The sequence below is a fragment of the Rhincodon typus genome, chromosome 5 (genome assembly GCF_021869965.1).
Source record: "Rhincodon typus isolate 14 chromosome 5, sRhiTyp1.1, whole genome shotgun sequence".
Taxonomy (NCBI): domain Eukaryota; kingdom Metazoa; phylum Chordata; class Chondrichthyes; order Orectolobiformes; family Rhincodontidae; genus Rhincodon; species Rhincodon typus.
Window position 1 is genome coordinate 78,613,663 of NC_063336.1, and position 13,463 is coordinate 78,627,125.

Sequence of the window (13,463 nt, forward strand, 5' to 3'; positions counted from 1 at the left end):
CTTGTTGTCTCGGATTCTCCAGCATCTGCAGTTCCTACTATCTCTGAGTCTGACAGCCTCTGGGTTCTAAATACCAGCAGTTGTGCCTATTGTGAAGGGGATTCAAATGATGAGACAGTCAATTTATTTTTCTTGCAGGTGGAAGATATGGGTAAAGGTCAGGAGGGTTAGAGGTGAGTGCAGGACGTGTATTTGAGGCCACCATCCATGTCGGCGACTACCTTCAGATTTGGATACTTGGAGGCCCTTCACCCAAATTCAGCAAAAAATTCTTGAGCATTCACTCAGTGAAAATTGCCTCAGTCTAGATTCTAGCAAGCCTGATACCTTTCCCACCTCCCAGGGAGGCAGATGATCAGAGAGGTTGTGAGTTGAGAGCCATTAGGTGGCCATTAATTGAAAACTTAAGGGGTTTAGGTGCTAATTGGATGAAATCACTCAGATTTTTTCTCCCAACACTTAATTGCAGAGGGGGTGTGAAGAGGGCAGGTTTATCTCCAAGGCAAGCTTACCCAATGTCCCCAGAAGAGGGGTAATACCTGAAACGTTGACTTCTCCTTTCCTCCAGATGCTGCCTGGCTTGCTGTGTTCTTCCAGCTCCTATTTGTCTACCTTGGATTCCAGCATCTGCAGTTTATTTTTGTCTCTCATACAATTATGTCCTCATTTTGCCACCCTTACCTTCAAGGAAGACAACGTTCTGCACAATGGGCTTAATGATCTCCTGTGTTTCAACCATTCTATGATTCCATAAACTGCCCTAAGTAGATATTTCAATTGATTTTGCCAAAATATGCAAAAGTAAAGGAGCAAAACTCTGCTTAGGCTTTGGACATTGATTATGACTAGTACATGAACAATGGATGAGAAAATGGAGCAAAAATAATTGAACATGGCCTGAGGAGATTTCACAAATGTAATCATTAACAGAAACTTGTTTCTTGTCTCTGTGTCATTATCAAATCAAAAGAGCAGGCAGCATCTTTACTAGAGTAAATCTGTGTGGTATTTGTTAATAGAAAGGGAGGTTTTCTTTCTTTTTAATTGTGCCCATAACATACAGGACTGTGAATTATTCTGAACAGCACACAATTTCCACAATGAGACAATTACTTTGTCATATTAATGGGTAAAAGAAGGTGGGAAGAAAGCAGTGATAATGGTGAGTGATTGATGCAAGAATTCTGTCCTTATTAGATTCAATACCTAATGTACAATTTATATAGATATGCAAATATCCATGGGAGGGACTCTTCTCAATTAGTTGACAGAATTTGGAGGATGACTGTGGTAGGTGAAACACATGAAATAACAACAGGCCATTTGGCCTTTTGAGCCACCTCCACCATTTGATATGTTCATGGCTGATTATCCAATATAGTACCTTGTTACCATTTTTTCCGATACCCTTGATCCCTTCAGCCCTAAAGGACTACATCTAGCTCCTCAAACTTCAATGTTTTGCCCTCAACCATTTTATGTAGCTGAGAATTCATGAAGCTCACCAATCTCTGGTTGAAGAAATGTCTCCTCATCTCGGCTTAATTCGACTACCTTGTATCCTTAAACTGTGACCCATGGTTCTGGATTCTCTGGTCATCAGGAACATCCTTCCTGCATTAACCAGTCTGATCTTGTTAGAGTCTTATATGTTCCTATAAGATTCCCCGCCATCATTCCTCTAACCTCAGTCAATATAGTCTTAATCAATCCAATCTGTCTTCATATGTTAGGCCTGCTATTTCCAGGAATCAGTGTGGTAAACCTTCATGGCACTCTCTTCGTGGTGTGAACATCCTTTCTCAGATAAGGAGACCAAATCTGCACAGCACTCCAGGCTGTGGTCTCACAATGGCACTGCAGGAAGTACAATTACAGTACTCGAATCTTCTTGCTGTGAAGGACAACATACTATCTGCCTTCTACATTGTCTGCTGCATCTGTATGCTTGCTTTCAATGACTAGTGTAGGACACCCAGGTCTCATTGTACCTCCACCTTTCCCAATCTATCACCATTCATCTGGCCTTGCTGTTTTTGCTACCAAAGTGGATAACATCACATTTATCCACATTATACTTCATCTGCCATGCATTTGCCCACTCACATGACTTATTCAAATCATACTGAAATATCTTTGCATCCTTCTCACAGCTTATCATCCCATCCAGCTTTGTATCATTTGCAAACATGGAGACATTACATTTAGTTCCCTTGTCTGAATCATTAATGTATATTGTGAATAGCTGGGGTCCAAGCACTGATCCCTGTGTTACTCCACTAGTCACTGCCTGCCAATGGTACTGAGTCAGGCATCCGGAAACTGGCATCCCCTGTTATAATTTGGGCATACCTGATAAGAGGCATGAATTGAACATGAAAGGTTTCCTGCAGAGAATACAGCTTGGAGAGACAATGAGGCCAACTTGGCTAGAAATGAATCCTAATTCAGCAGCTGCTTTTGAGCAGCAGACAAGAGAAAGGACTATGGATTCATACTGATCAGAATGGAAAGTCTCTGTCTCACTGTTTCCCCCTTAACCTTTCCAAAGTCAGCATTGTTGAAAAAGCACATTGGAGAAAGAATAATTCATTGAGAACTTGAAGATAACTATAGACTTCGATCCTGCAGAGAATACCAGTCACCAATTTAAAATCGTTTTAAGGACTTTTAAACTGTGTCACCTTTATTCTTCCTGTCCGTACTAAATACTTTGTCTTTCAAATTTTATACCTGTGTCAGTACGTGTGTGTTTTAATGACACATTTTTATTTTTCTGGCATTAGTCAGTAAAGTTAATGCTGAATGAATGAGAGCATCTGCCACTTGCCAACCACAGATCCATCCTCTGGAGCTATGCTTTGCAAAATCAGGGCAGTTGCTCTGGGTCTTGCCACAGGTGGTGTAGGGCAAGTCATGTTTACCCTGCCAGAAGTGCCCTGTGAAGAACTTTGAGAGGTACACCTCTCAAATGCAGAGCTTCTCCCAGAGGTCTGAGTGGTATGTCTGTGGCTTGAGCGCGCTCTGAAGGAGACAGGCTTGGGGATTTACCTGGTGATTTTCGGAGCTTTGCTATCCTGTTTTTCATGGACTCCACCACAATAAACCATTGCACATGATTAACACCCATCCACCATATTCAGTATTCAGTCTCTTCACCACCAATCCATAGTAACAGCTGCATATACCATTTGCAGGATAAAATGTACAAGTCAGCTTTAAAAACCTTCCAAATTTGCAACCATCTAGAAAGACGAGGGCAACAGATGTACAAGATACTACCTCCATAAGTTCTCGTCCAAGCCACTTCCCATTCTAGCTTGGAAATATGTCACTGTTTCCTTACTGTTGCTGAGTCAAGATCATGGAACTTCCTCCATAACAGCACTGTCATCATTGCTACACCTAAGAACTGCAACCAAGAAGGCAGCTCACCACCACCTCTTCGAGAGTAGTTAAGAATGGTCAATGAATGTAGGGCTAACCAATGACATCCATGGCCCTTGTAAGAACTTTAAAAATGCATTGCCCAAAGTGAACTTGAGTTTGGATTGATTAAAACTAAAGCTTCTATATTTTAATCTGGGGCTAGAATGAAATAAAATGTTTTGATTTTAAAAAAAAAGTTACAGAAGAACTTAGACATACTCATCTTAAAATCTGTGATCATTATATGACTTTGCCATGCTTTGAAGTACCCCACCTGCCCGTTTACTTGAGAAACTTCTCAAGAATCATAAAACACAGAATGTGGACATCAAAAAGAAATAAACTAAGCAGGTGAGCAACAACTATGGAGATCAAAATTGTGGAAATGTCTCAAATTAGTGATCTCCAGTCAAAACTGGAAAAAAACTCGGATGGAACTGGCTTCAAGCACGTATAGGTGCAAGGAAAGGGGAGGAGAGGAAAGAATTAAAAAGTGAGGTCTTTCTTGAAGCTCTCCAGTCCCTGTAGTGAGGGAGCACTCTGAGATGTTAGGAAGGATTTTGACCCAGTTACAGTACAGGTCTACGATAGCTTGAAAGGCAGGAATGACTAACTGTAAGAAGAAATGATGTTGCAGGGCAAAACTGGGTGCCAATGGGGAAAATACAGAAAAAATATGATGGCAGTAGTAGAGCAGTAATTGTCAACTTCAGTGTAATGAGTACAAGAGTGTATGAAAAACAGAATCTCAAAGGTATCAATCTTGCATTACCTGAGCTACATACAAATTAGCATTGAAGAAATCAGATTAGAGAGGTGATGAGTATGGAAAAAATGGGTTTTAGTTTGGGAGGCACTGGTATCAGTACTGATGAAAGTGGGATTTGTATAGATTGTGTAGTCATCATGTGAACTAGCCAGGGCTAGCGATGTTGCCAACTACATTACGCAAAAAGCAGAGTGGATTTTAAACTGAATAGTGAAAGCAAGGAATTGTGTTTTGGAAAATGTGATCAATCAATGAGTGGAGTCAAGGCCAAAGAGGAGGGTATTAAGGTGGTTTTAATATGGTGAGGACAAGGGTCTAAGGTTACTTTAATTGCACGAAATGTATAAAATCAGGAAACCGCCATGTATATGCAGTGATACAAATCAGTCCTAAGGCTTTGATAAACATTAAAAGTTTACATCACTAAAAATTTGTCTTTCTGGCAAAATCATTAAAACAAAAACCACTTTGATCTTTTCAATGCAATAAGGTTCTATAGGGTGGAATTGGGGGTTGGACATAAGATTTAAAAACAATAAAGAAATGCAAGAGCTTTGCAGGTAAGAATTGGGGATTGGGAATTCTCCCATGTCTCTGGAGTTGGTTTGGTGGCAGATGAGTTGGAAACAGCAAGATAAAAGATGGCTCATTGGTTTTCTCATATGTTCTTGCACTCTTCCCATTTTCACAGGAGCAGCACATGTGCACTGTTTTATGTATACCTTGAGTTTAATAGAGTTCACATTTAAGGACTCCAAGTGCTATGCATAGGCAATGTTGCAACTCTGGCAGTGACCATTTACCCTGCTGTGGGTATACCACCTGCACCCACAAGAATAAGTTTGTTTATTATAATGTGTTTTCGTGTGTTAAATAAACTAACATGTAGTGTTAATAAATCCTCCGATCATTAGACCACTCTCATAAGTGTGTTACGAACGTTAGTCAAAATCATTGCGCTGATGAGGACTATCATGCCTGACCAGTCAGAAAACAACTTGCTCTACAGGTAGAACACCGAGCCAACAGTCTTAAATTATGCTGAAGAGACTTGAGACAATCATTAATATCTTGTTTAATATATAATTGGTGAGCTTTAAAAACCTATCTAAAACAAAGCATAAGTAGACAACTCCCTATAAAGAGGCCAGTTTAGAACACTTGAGACGCAGCACAGTGGCTCAGTGGTTAGCACTGCTGCCTCACAGCGCCAGTGACCCGGGTTCAATTCCAGCCTTGGGCAACTGTCTGTGTGGATTTTACACATTCTTCCTGTGTCTGCATGGGTTTCCTCTGGGTGCTCCAGTTTCCTCCCACAGTCCAAAGATGTGCAAACTAGGTGGATTGGCCATGCTAAATTGCCCGTAGTCTTCAGCGATGTGTAGATTAGGTGGGTTATGGGCGGATGGTCTGGGCGGGATGCTCCGAGGGTTGGTGTGCACTCTAGGGATTCTATGATGAGAGAAAAATAGGATCAATCTGTGCACTGGTTTAATATTAAACAAGGGAAGGTCAAAAGCATGTTGTCAGATTGTCTAGAAAATGTCCTATTGTAAATAAGAACACAACACAGCTCCTAACAGAATTCAAAACTACATGCAGACTTATGATTTCAAGGTTCAGGTGGATCTGATGCAGAAAAGCAAGCCTTTAAGATTAGTTTAGCAACTGTGACAAAGATTCACACAGATTTAACACAAAACAAATAATAGCAAAAGAGCTTTTAAAAAAGGCCCCAAAGGATGTGGATCACTTTGGAAAATCAAGTCTGAAATGAATTAAACTTCAGTCTTCATTATCACTTAGGTAGAAGCTTATGGTATCCATGGACAATCTTGTCAGCAGTTCTGGGGTGAAAAAAACCATTATATGATTCTTAAGCTAGTGAAGGGGCAAACAGACTTGTTGAATTGGTAATCACATGCACTCCAATGGAAGCTTCCTTGAAAGATTTACTAGACAAGTGAAGATTTATAGCACCAGAGGGTAACTGAAGAATGGACATAAAATCGAGTTCTTCACAGGTCGCAAAAGCCCTGAGTATGAAGAATAAACAATACACAATCATGGGAACATCCAAATATAGCAACATGTGTGAAAATGTGGACTTCTGCATGTACCAAGGAAATCTCTAGCTTTCAATAAATTTTGCAGGGATTGTAACAGAAAAGATTATTGGCAGAATTTGCTTTTATTTACTCATGGGACGTGGGTGTAGCCAGCTTGGCCAGTATTCATTGCTCCTGAAAAGGTGGTTGTGAGCTGTGTTCTTTAACTTCTGCGCTCCATGTACTGTATGTGGAACAGATAGTGAACTAGGACAAATTGACTTTATTCTAAGTAGCAACCATTGCTGGAATAACAATTTTAGGTATACAAGCATGCCATGATGTCAAACCAGTCATAATCCATGGAATAAGTTGCACAATAGCAAGTTATTCAAGAAATACTTACAGGGATATGAACGAAGAAGAGACATTTCACTTCCTTCTGATTAGTGCAGCTAAATCCTCAGTTGGTCTTCTGTAGCAAGAGAAGTGAAAGCTCAAGAGGAAAATGCTGAATACTTAGCTCAGGATAACTTCAAACTTGAGAATATTATCTTTGACATGATTGAGTCTTTAAAGGGATAATTTCATTCAACTCCCAAAAATGAACGATGAGCTAAAAGAGAAAGAACAGAGGCAGGATGAATCATAAGCAGTGTGGCACTAGCCAATGAAAGGATTGCTCATGTGCAGGAAAATCTAGAGTGACCCTCAAGCAAAATAGATTAGGCTCAGCGGGAACAGGGACAGAAATGTCAGCTTGAGCTCAAACGAATGCTGAAGAAAATGACTAACTTGCAAAAGCCAGTGGAAAAACACATTACACACAATTAGCAGTACCAACTCACTCATGAGACAGTCCTTTCAGAAGTGAATGCCAGCCAAGATGATGTCATGAAAGAACTCAAGCAGAACAGAGAAATCCAAACAACCACCAAAGCATCAAATGGAAGAGGTCTAAGCTTCAAAGAAATTGAAAAGAAAAACAAAATGTTGAAGAGCCTGGCTAGTTATTTGAGAAGGTTCTGAAGGAGAAAAATATACTGGACTAACAGAAAGCAAAAACTTTCATTGAATCAAAAGACTTTGTATTAAATCAGAATCTTCAAAATGAGCTATAAATTCCTGATGCACAAAATAATAAATTCTAAGAATATTTCAATCTTCTCCAGGGTAATTAGGGATGGGTAATTAAATGTTGGCCTAACCAAAACCTGCTCCAGGGCCAGGATATCTTTCGTGAGATATGGGGCCCAAAAGCTGTGCACAATACTCCCAAATGTGGCCTGACCAGAGCCTTATAGATCCTCAGAAGTACATCCCTGCTTTTATATTCAAGTCCTCTCAAATTAAATGCCAAAGTTATATTTACCTTCCTAACTACTGACTCAACCAGCAAGTTTACCTTGAGAGAATCCTGGACTAGAACTCCCAAGTCTCTTTGCACTTTAGACTTTCTGAATTTTCTCCTCATTTAGAAAATAGTCCATGCTTCTATTCTTTTTACCAAAGTGCATGACCTCACACTTTCCCACATTGTACTCCATCTGCCACTTCTTTGCCTACTCTTCTAACCTGTCCAAATCCTACCTACTACCTGTCCACAATACTACCTGTCCCTCTACCTATCTTTGTATCATCTGCAAACTTAGCCAGAATGCCTTCAGTTTCTTCATCTAGATCATGAATGTATAAAGTGAAAAGTTGTGTCCCAACACCGATTCTTGTGCAACACCACTTGTCACTGGCTGCCATCCTGAGAAAGACCCTTTTAACCCGACTCTCTGCTTTTTGCCAGATACCCAATCTTCTATCCATGCGAGCACCTTGCCTCTAACTCCGTGGGCCCTTATCTTACTCGGCAGCCTCCTGTGTGGCACCATGTCAAAGGCTTCTTGAAGTCCAGGTAGGCAACATCCATTGGCTCTCCTTGGTCTAACCTGCTCATTACTTCGTCGAAGAATTCTAACAGATTTGTCAGGTATGACATCCCTTTGATGAAGCCATGCTGACTTTGCCCTCTTTTACCATACACTTCCAACAATGTTCACAGTGGACTCTAAAATGAGGCTAATCGGCCTGTAATTTTCAGTCTTTAGCTTTACTCCTTTTTTAAGCAGGGGTGTCATGTCAGCGATTTTCCAGCCCTGTGAGACACTCCCTTAATCTAGCGATTCCTGAAAAATCACCACTAACACCTCCACTATCTCTTCAGCTAGCTCCTTAAAAATTCTGGGGTGTAGTCCATCTGGTCCTACTGATTTATCCACCTTCAGACCATTCAGTTTTTCTAGCACCTTGTCATTGGCAATGGCCACCATACACAGTACTGCCCCTGATTCTCTCGAATTTTTGAAATATTATTCGTGCCTTCCTGAAGACTGATGCAAAATAATTATGCAGTTCCTTAGCCATTTCCTTGTTCCCCACTACTATCTCTCCAGCATCATTTTCCAGTGGTCCACTGTCCACTTTTGCCTCTCTTTTGACCTTTATATATCTAGACACTCTGACAGTCCTCCTTTTATATTACTAGCTAGCTTACCTCCTATTCAATCTTCTCCCTCCTTATTTCTATTTCTTTTGTTGCCCCCTGTTGGTCTTTGTAAACTTCCCAATCCTCTGGTTTCCCACTGCTCTTCACCACATTTATGTGCTTTCTCTTTTGCTTTCATGCTATCCCTGACTTCCCTGTCAGCCATAGTTGCCTTATCGTCCATGCTTCTTTTTCTTCGGGCTGAATTTTTGCTGTGACTCCTGAATTACTCCTAGAAACTCCTGCCAAAGAAAAGCTTAACATATGAGGAATGTTTGAAGACCCTGGGTCTGTACTCGATGGAGTTTTGAAGGATGAGGGGGATCTAATTGAAACTTACAGAATACTGAAATGGCCTGGACAGAATGGATGTTGGGAAGGTTGGAGAGACTAGGACCCAAGGGCACAACCTTAGAGTAAAGGAAAGACCTTTTAGAATAGAGATAAGGAGAAACTTCTTCAGCTGGAGAGTGGTGAATCTATGGAATTCACTGCCACAGCAGACCGTAGGGGCCAGGTCATTGATTATAGTTAAGACAGAAATAGGTAGGTTCTTGATTGTCAAGAGGATCGAGGATCAAGGGTTACAGGGAGAAAGTGGGAGAATGGGGTTGAGAAACTTATCAGCCATGATTGAATGGTTGAGCAGTCTTGATGGGCTGAATGGCCTAATTTCTGCTCCTGTGTCTTATGGTCTTAAATGGAAAAAAATCTGGAATGAGCTTAAGTATCAGCTAGGTGCTAATCTGGAACAAAACTTGCCTGCAGTCCATCAATATAAGCAAACTTTAGAATAAAAGGACTCCACGAAATAACAGCTTGATGATACAACCAGGAAAGAAAGACAAATATCACTGACGAATGTCAAAGCAAAATCACTGATCACAAAAGCTGGGCACTTCAACAAGTTACCTGTATATTACATAAACTCATAGGCTCCCCTGATATTGTTAATAGTTAAACTTTACTTTGGAAAGGAGGGGGATATCTACCTTATATTTAAGAAAGTTTACCGTTAAGAATTCCATGCATATGAAATGTTGTGACTGCTTGGCAATTAGTCTGTTGTAATCTGCTGTAATCAGTTGGTTTGTTGTAATATTTGCTTCTAAACTTATAAAAACTGAAAGAACTGTGGATGCTGTAAATCAGGAACAAAAACAATTTGCTGGAAAAGCTCAACAGGTCTAGCAGCATCAGTGAAAAGAAAATCAGAGTTAACATTTTGGGTCCGGTGACCCTTGCTCAAACTTATAATGCATTTTACAGTTGTGAGTAAACTATTCAATGGAGCTAATCCCTGATGAGCAATTTACAGTTAGACCTTTATTATGTACATGACGTGGGTTATCAGCGACCAGTCTGGCAGTGACCGAAATTGAAATGCATTTGTTTAAGTCAATCAACACTTATTTTTGTGAGGCAATGACTGCTTTTTAACCAGCAGTTGGAGAGGATCTCTGGAGAGGAATACACAGCATAAGATGTACACTGCATGCTGCTAATATGCATTCTGATCTCTAAATGCAGAAGATGGCTAATATAAATTCACCCATGGGTAGAGAGTCACCACTGCAAGAGTGGTTTGTGACAGCTGCTGTCACCATCAGTACATATGAAGTGAAACTACGGGGGCTGCTGGCTGCCCTTTATGTTGTACATGCTAATTTGTCCTCTTGCTTCTTCAACCTGCTTGCTGTTGTAATTGGATAATGATCCAAGACATGGGTCCTTTCTTAGAAAAGGAAATCTGTCATCTTTACTAAAGTATGGCCTACCCACTGCAATGGGCTTGACAATTAGCCACCATCTAAAATGGCACAGGAAGCCACACAATTCAAGGATGATTCACAATGGAGACAAAATCCTAGCCCACATATACTGAAAAAGAAATACAAAAGAAAATGTCTTCAGGAAAATTGATCCCAAATGTTTACAGCCCTCCGGTATGGATTACTGACAGAAAAATATGCTACCATCTGTTTAAAAAAAATTAAAGTGTTGCAATTCCACCTATTGTTTCCTCAAAAAAAAATCCAAAGCATAATACTTTGTTGGGAAATTATATTTATCTCTCTGAATACGTGTTTTATTGTAACTTATGTCACCAGGTGTCAATGTGACATCAATGAACCCTGACAAAACTGGAATCAATGGGAATTGGGGTGAAACCGTCAACTGGCTAGAGCCATACCCAGGACAGCGGAAAATGGCTGTAGCTGTTGGAGGTCAGTCATCCCAGCTGCAGGAATTCCTAAGGGTAAAGTCCTAGACCCAGCCATCTTCAGCTGCTTCATCAATGACCTTGCCTCCATCATATGGTCAGAAGTGGGGATGTTCGCTGATGACAGTATGATGTTCAGCACCATTCATGGCTCTTCAGATATTGAAACAGTTCATGTTCAATGAAACAGGATAATGTCCAAAGTTGGACTGACAAGTGGCAAATAATATTCACGGCACACAAGAGCCAGTTAATGACCATTTCCAACGAGAGAATCTAACCATCACACTTTGACATTAAATGGCTTTATCAAAATTGAATCCAGTATTAGCAGCATCCTGAGGATACCATTGACCTGAAACTGGATTGGTGTAGCAATATAAATAAAGACGCTAGAAGAGCAGGCCAGAGTCTCGGAATACTGCAGCAACACTCATCCTGATTCCCCGGAGCCAGTTCACCATTTACAAGGCACAAGTCAGGAGTGTGATAGATTAGTTGCTACTTGCCTGGATGAGTGCAGCTCCATTGACACTCTAGAAGCTTGACACCATCCAGGACAACGCAACCCAATTGATTGGCAGCATATCAACAAACATCCTCTCCCTCTACCACTAATGCTGAGTAGCGATCAATGTGTACTATCTGTAAGATGCATCTCAGAAATTCACCAAGGCTCCTTAGACAGCACCTTCCAAACCCACAACCACTACCACTAGCAGCAAGTACATGGGAACTTGAAAGTTTCCCTCCAGGACATTGACAATTCAGGTTTGGAAATTTGTCGCTGTTCCTTAAGTATTGCTAAGCTAAAATCCTAGAACTCCCTCTACAGAACATGGACCACAGCGGTTTAGGATGGGAGCACATCACCACCTTCTCAAGGGCAATTAGGGATAGCCAGTGAAGGCTGGGATAGCCAGTGACACCCACATCCTGTGAGTAAATATTTTTTAAAGAAGTTGCCTGCACTCTTGCTGGGAATCAGCAGGTTAAAGGTTCAAGCTGTACCATTAATGCGTTTAATGCCAGCTGATATTTCATTACTAAGGACTGGTTATCCTTCATTTGTGGAGGTGAATGGGAAGTTTTCCATGGTGTTACTTAAAAGAAGAGCAGCAGGTTTTTTTTTCCTAACGTCCTCGCTAATGCTTTTTTTTTCAACTAGCACAGAAACATCAGCAGATTAATTGAAGTCAGCTCTTTATAGCCATCTTTAAAGAGGTATACTTTCATCTTACAAAAGTAACATCAAAGTAATTTATGGAATGAAACACTTGTCTGAAAGATGTGATGATGTAGTTTATAAAAGGAAGCTCTCACTTTTGCAAGCCCGAGCATTATTAAACCTTGCCGACTGTCATTTTACCTCTAAATTCTTTGAGACACTCTTTATAACAGATGTTAAACATAGCCAGGATGGTGTGTTATCTTGTGAGGAATTGTTGGACAAGCTGAGCTTGTGTTCGTCGGAGTTTAGAAGAATGAGAGCTGATTTTACTGAGACATACAAAATCCTAAGAGGCTTGGCAGTATAGATATGGAAAAGATGTTTCACCTTGTGGGAGAAACTCAAACACGTGGATACCATTTAAAAAATAAGGGTCTTCCATTTAAGACATTGACTAGGAGAAATGTTTTCTTAAAGGATTGTAAGTCTTTTAAACTGTCCTCCCCAGAGAGTAGTGAAAGCCAGGTCATTGAATGTTTTTAAGGGTGAGGCAAATAGATTCTTGACCAATAAATGACTCGTGGATGTACAACTCAGGTATCAAACTGCACAGAAAATTCCAGTGCCCAAGCACCCTCAGCTGAAAACATTTTTCTTTCCTTTACAATCCATCTGCTAAGCATAAATTTTTGTATGTTGGTTATTGACCTCTCTGCTAGGAGAAACAAGTCTTTCATGTTGACTCTATCTCGGCCACTTATAATTATCTGTACCTCAGTAAAGTCAGCCTTCAGCCTCCTTCATTCTAAGGAAGAAAATCTTAGTCTATCCAATCTTTCTTCATAGCTGCAATTTTCAAACTCTGGCAATATTCTTGTATATTTCCTCTGAATTCCCTCTGGAGCAGTTCTCAGCAAGACTTAGTTCTGGCATGACCCTCCTTTGAGATGTTTCATAAAACCAGTCCTTTTGATCAAGTATTGATCAATTGTTCAAAAATCATCATTGTTGGCTCGGTACCAAGCACTGTTTAATGACAAGCCTGCAAAGCACCTTGATTACTTTAGTCTGCACAGGATGCTGGACATATGCAAGATGTTTCTGTTCTCACTAAACATCCTATCGGACTTTTGAGTGTGGAGTAACTGTAAAGGAATTAGCACTAGGACAACTGTCTGATTGTTTTCTCTCCTGGTCTGAGCACTATGCTCGTGGCATGATGTTATCTTCTGTTAACTTGGCAAAGAGCAATCTTATATTTTTGTAATTCTACTCTCGAGATGTGG